Source organism: Gigantopelta aegis, chromosome 8, assembly GCF_016097555.1.
Source record: "Gigantopelta aegis isolate Gae_Host chromosome 8, Gae_host_genome, whole genome shotgun sequence".
Classification (NCBI taxonomy): Eukaryota; Metazoa; Mollusca; class Gastropoda; order Neomphalida; family Peltospiridae; genus Gigantopelta; species Gigantopelta aegis.
In genome coordinates this window covers 2,269,280-2,275,279 of record NC_054706.1, presented here as the reverse complement: position 1 = coordinate 2,275,279, position 6,000 = coordinate 2,269,280, and the positions used below count along the sequence as shown (strand labels likewise).

The window sequence follows — 6,000 nt, the reverse complement described above, 5'->3', positions numbered from 1 at the left end:
TTCTTTCGCAAAAATATATTTTGACCACTGGTTTATTTGTGTGATATCGCCTTTCTTCATCTCTCCCCCCTCCCCCCCTCTCTCTCTCTCTCTCTCTCTCTCTCTCTCTCTCTCTCTCTCTCTCTCTCTCTCTCTCTCTCTCTCTCTCTCTCTCTCTCTCTCTCTCTCTCTCTCTCTCTCTCTCTCTCTCTCTCTCTCTCTCTCTCTCTCGAGTTCCAGCCAGTCTTCCACAAATGGTGTAACATAGGCCGTGGTATGTACTATCCTGTCTGTGGGATGATGCATATAAAAGATCCCTTGCTGCTAATCGAAAAGAGTAGCCCATGAAGTGGCGACAGCGGGTGTCCTCTCTCAATATCTGTGTGGTCCTTAACCATATGTCCGACGCCATATAACCGTAAATAAAATGTGTTGAGTACGTCGTTAAATAAACCATTGCCTTCCGTTTCAAACGAAAGGCGAAAATCTCACTCGTTTCGGCAGGCACAGTTTCAAAATGTTCACGTGCCTTTAAAGGAAACATGTCACGTAAACCATATTTGGCACCAACCATGTACAATTAATTATAAATTGAACCACCTAAAAAAATTTTTTATAAAAAATTAATTACTTAAAATATCTCCATAAAAGAACCCCAGATACGAGCTCTTAGCGGAAATTGCCGATCTTTAATGAGCAGGGCAATCACGAGGTCCGTGACGTCAGAGACGCGTCGCTTGATCTGACGCCTTACACTTGAAAGCATTAGTCCGTACCACTCATAAAGAATCTAAGACTTGCACAGCTTACCAAAACAATGAGTGTTCGTTCGCAAAACGTTTTGCCGTATCAATATGAGCTGTTAGTAAATGAAGAAAGACACACATTTACTTACAACAGTGAAACTGATGGTGCCAGACCAGACCGGTCGACCAATTTACAGCCCGGAGCCCGAAAGTAACCCGGAGACAAAACCAAAACTCGGATGCTAACTAACAACACTGCGTAGTCCCCAATGTCCAGGTAACATTTCGTCTGTAAATAATAATTTAAATATTGACCAATCACACTTCGCCTTTTATAACGTTATTTGGGAGCATACAAATTCTAAAAATATCGGGCGAGTCTATTTTAGTGGCCGCAGTACAGCGAACCATACCAATACGTACGGGGTGGGTTATCAGTCTTCAATTTTACATTCAAAATTATTTATTTATTTATAAAAAAAACTAACTAAATCAGTCTTCAGTTTTACATTACAAATTATTTATTTTATAAAATAAAACATGTTTTAAGGCATTCGTAATTCACACGAAACATGTCGTATACCCTCAGGATAATTCGGAATGTTTTCAAATTATTTTTAAATCACTGGCAGGATTCTGCAAGTAAGGTTTTGATTGGTGGACATGAACTCCAACTGGCTGTCTTTAGATCCACATGTAATAGTGGAGCTAATTTTAATTAGATTGCACGATTGGTATATCAAAATGTGTTCTATGTGCCGCCCTTTCTGTGAAAAAGCATATAAAAGACCCTTTGCTGCTAATAGAAAAATGTGACAGGTTTCCTCTCAAGACTACGTGTGATAATTACCCGTTGTTTGAAACCTAATAGCAGATTATTAATTAATTAACATGCTCTAGAGGTGTCGTTAAACAAAAAACAATTTGAATTATTTAAGCAAATGTAACAAAGTAATATGGCATATCTAGGCCCAAGATGTCCCAATTGGGACATCTTGGGTAATTGGGACATTTTGGGCTTCAACTTGCCCCTCCATATTCGATGCATATCAGCTAAGCTGCAGATAGATCATGCTGTCTGCTACAGACACAGACGTAGTTTGCCTTAGCTATTGCAACAGTGGGTATACCTGAGAAATGTGAACAGTGGGTAGCTTTTATTAGTACCTGTTCACATCACCCCGACCAAATTGGTAGGGCAAAGGGAATGGGGATTAGTTCTTCTCCAATATCGAGTAATGGCTGACTGGAATTAAAGTTGTGTATGCAGTTTACAAGGCCACGTTGTATTAACTTTGAGATTATATAATAAAGAGATTATTACCCTTCTGTGTTTCGGTATCGTCAATATCACATATTGGGAGTAAAAATAATGTAACTTTAAACGCCATTTCCAACTAAAACGTATTTACGGCCCTAGTATTTCTAGTTAACGTGTGTGTCATAAAGAAATCAATTTCAGATTAACCTAAACACATCACAGTGTAATCGATTTCCATTGCGCCTTTTTCACTGGGTGGTATGGTAGTGGCGACCTTCCCCAAGTTCAGCCAGCAAATGTTTCGCTAACGTTCGCGAACTATTTGACTGGTTTTCGACATGACCATTTTAATTGGTTTAGCATAAACTAGTTTAGCCGACGTTGTTGTTTTTCTTTCTTTTTTTTCTCGGTCAGACTAAACTGAGCCCTGGTCATCACCTAGGATCAGGAAGTCATTCATTCATTCATTCGTTAACTTGCTATCACACGTATATGTATTGGCATTATGTGTTATCGAAAAATAACGAATGGTGTTATCACCGACGGGTGTGTGAGAAAAATATTTATTACATACCTATTCAATCTTACTATAGCGATAAAGGCATTTTGAAACTGTGTGGTAAATTTATGTTGTATCGTTAATATATGCGATCTGGACCGGAACTTTTAAATGGGGAATTCCCTTTTCTTTTTACTGCAGTTAGCTCCTTTTAAACACGAATGCCTTGTAAACACGTATATCGCGATTTTGAAAAAAACCCACATGAAATAAATATATAAAAAAAAATTTCTTAATTCATAACATAGTGTAACTGACAACAAGAAAAAGGTCAGAGGCGCAAATCAAGTAGCTCGTGCACGTTTGCAGTGACCGCCGATCAACCGTCTAACAGGATTTTTTCCCCCTACTAGTCTAGACGCCGTCTAGCTTGGTCGGAGTCGCCGTCTGGACGCAATTATGGTTTGTTCGCGTACTGTAACCATATCACTTTAAAAAAAAAAAAAACTCATTGTTACTGCTTACTTACATATTCATATACACTTTGTTATTACAATTAATAGTGCTATTTCTGTTCGTTGTTTAATAAAGAATATTCTTTAATTATGGCTTTTTTTTTTTTCTTTATGTTTATATTTTTTATATACAGGACAACAAAGACACATTCTAGTTCTTCCCATCAATTAACATAATTATGGAAAATAACAATAGCGTGCTATACATAGTTCTGTGAATATAGGTTCCCCCTACACACACACACAGTTGAAAGGCGATCAAAACATGGATTTGAATTAATGTTTTGTGTTTTATTACGTTTTATTTTAGAGCCAAATATAACCGACCTGTCAGTTCGAGTGTCAACAAAAAAGCCGACCTTAATTGTTAAATTAATATATATCATTAATATAATGCTATTTTGTTTCTAAATAGGACGTTATTTAGTAGTATTGTAGTTATATTAGACGCTGTAAGTTGACCTGTTGTTTATTTACTTCCAAAACGGTTGAGTATCTCTCATGCTTGAAACAATATTTTTAAAATGTTATTTTAGATACAATACTCGAGATCGATAGAGCTAGTAACAACTTTTCAATATTCACTGGCGAGAAAAATGCACTGATGTACACCACATAATTTAAAAAATATATATATAAAAGACCATTAAAATGAACTAGTATTATCTTATTTTATGTGAGAGTCCACTTAATCTGTATTCCTTACAAACAAAAAAAAGAAAGAAGAAGCAAAACAACAAAAAGAACAACACGACACAGGGCCGGGTGGAACAGGGAGTGATGGTATGACCCTCTCACGTCTGAAAGGTCACTTTTTAAATGTATTTTTAATGCTATCAAGCAATTTTATATGTTCGCGTAGATACCGACAACAAAATCATTACTTTTAGAATAAAATCTTTAACTGTAGGCCTATTGGTCACTGCATAGCTCTTCTGATCTATGTACAACATATATATTTTGTGCAACATAATTATGATAACCGTATCCAGGTTTTGTCGTTCAGTTCAAAATAATCAATGTTATTGAAGAAACCAAAACCGTGGTTTGATAACTCCTTCGAAAGCTGTCAAAACTTTGCCAGGAGATTGTTAAAAGGGGTCAATGTATGATAACAAAATGAGGAAGGGCTATACCTCAACACTAGTTCCACATAATTATTTTTGGTTTCAATGCAATATTAGGCTATTCTTATAGGCGTCCGCTAAGTACACTCCCTCGGGTCCAGACCACGCTAAGCCTACGATACATTCCCACTACCCCAATAATCCATACCATGTCCTAAATAATTTTAACCGACGGCCGCCCCCTATTAGGAATTCAGACTAATGTTTCTTGTCTTCATTAGTTTCCAACTACGTATTAAATCTACTAACATTTAACAACTGGTAAAAAATCCAGCCCTCGTATTAAAATACCGTGCACAAAATAGTCATGTGCCTGTCTTCAATTTCCAGCGCCATTTCCTGCTCTGTCCATCATCCGCCTTGAGGACTCGAGTTATTAATAATACTTGGATTGACCCCAAAGTCAGATGCGAAAAGAGAGGTGGTGGGGTTACAGGGCATTTATGTATTTAATTGTAATAATCAGTTGAAACATATCCTTGTTTTAAAAAAAACCAAATCGATAGAAAATTGTGTTCTTCGAAAATTGGCTAGGCCTATCTGGGTATTTTCTTCATGCAATTTTAAATGGGTAGAACAATGAATAATGAAAATAGCCGAAACGTAGTGTTTTTCTCTTTACATTTTGATAATCTCCATCAGTACACTGCTTTCGCTGCGTTGTAGGCTACTCTCAAATACCTCTATTTTTGTCACGCTTTTAAAATTCGCGTTTTATCACATGTATCCTACAAATTCCGCGTTTTAAATGTGACCATCATTTAAAGGAAAAGATAACTCTTTCATTAAATTAAAGTTTATTTGGTGTGACTGTGAATTTTTCATGCAATATGTTTATTAAAAAATACGTTCAAATCGTAACAATATTTGTTTGTTACTGTTCAAAAATTCTGCATTCAAGATAAGTAGGAAACTTTATTATACACTTTAATTTTAACAAAAAAACCCACAACCACCACCACCCAAAAAGCATTCGACAAAATTCAACTCATTCCCCGTTATTTGTTTTTATTAGATCTGAAACTGTCCAAAACCCGTTGTGACAGTCAGAGTGTGTGAGAGCATTTGGGCGACGCGTTGTCATACAGGCTTTGGGCGACAGTTGGTGTGTTTTTTTTGGTAAAACAATTAACTTTTTTCATTTTTATGTTGGAATTATTAATATTTACCTAGATTTTACTCTGTACGTGACAAAATGTGTTGCATAATTATTTTATCTCGGGAAAACACACCTAGCTTCAATACTGTACGTGTGTGTCTGGTGTGTGTGTGTGTCTGTGGTGTGGTCCTGTCTGTGTCTGTGTGTGCCTTGTGTGCGTGTCGGTGTGTGTGTGTGTGTCTCTCCCGAATACAGCTCTGTGACAACTGTCACCCAAAGCCCTGATTTGTACACGTGTGTGTCTGTGTGTGTGTGTGTCTGTGTGTGTCTGTCTGTGTCTGTGTGTGCCTGTGTGCGTGTCTGTGTGTGTGTGTGTCTGTCTGTGTGTGTGTGTGTGTGTGTGTCTCTGTGTGTGTGTGTATGTGTGTGTATGTGTGTGTATGTGTGTGTCTGTGTGTGTATGTGTGTGTCTGTGTGTGTTGCTTGGCACTAAATGATCAGCTTTCAGTAGACAATTGGTTAGAATTAAATGAACATATGAAGAAGGATTCGAATACTAACGGCCATGCATCTATTGTTGTGTTCAGCACGATCAAGACCCTACCTTTATTAACTATTTAACTTGTTCTTTCTGTCATCAATTCCAGCATCAAAACTTAGGGAACAATTACAGTTAATATTTTCTAGGGCTGTCACGTACACTAGATGCATCACTATACTACATGTCCTGCTGACGATACTACGATACACAATACCCTTGTATCAATTTCTATA

General features: G+C 37.1%; 1 protein-coding gene and 1 long non-coding RNA gene across 3 annotated transcripts in view; both read right to left on the bottom strand.

Moving 5' to 3' along the window:
• The window catches only part of LOC121378460, a 2,603-nt gene extending 1,676 nt beyond the window's left edge, over positions 1-927 (bottom strand). Inside the window, exon 1 of the long non-coding RNA XR_005958733.1 lies at positions 875-927. This is a non-coding gene — a long non-coding RNA (uncharacterized LOC121378460). The remainder of the gene's footprint in view (positions 1-874) is intronic.
• The window catches only part of LOC121378459 (nucleolar RNA helicase 2-like), a 76,783-nt gene that overhangs the window by 9,395 nt on the left and 61,388 nt on the right, over positions 1-6,000 (bottom strand). The gene's annotated exons all lie outside the window — the stretch shown is intronic.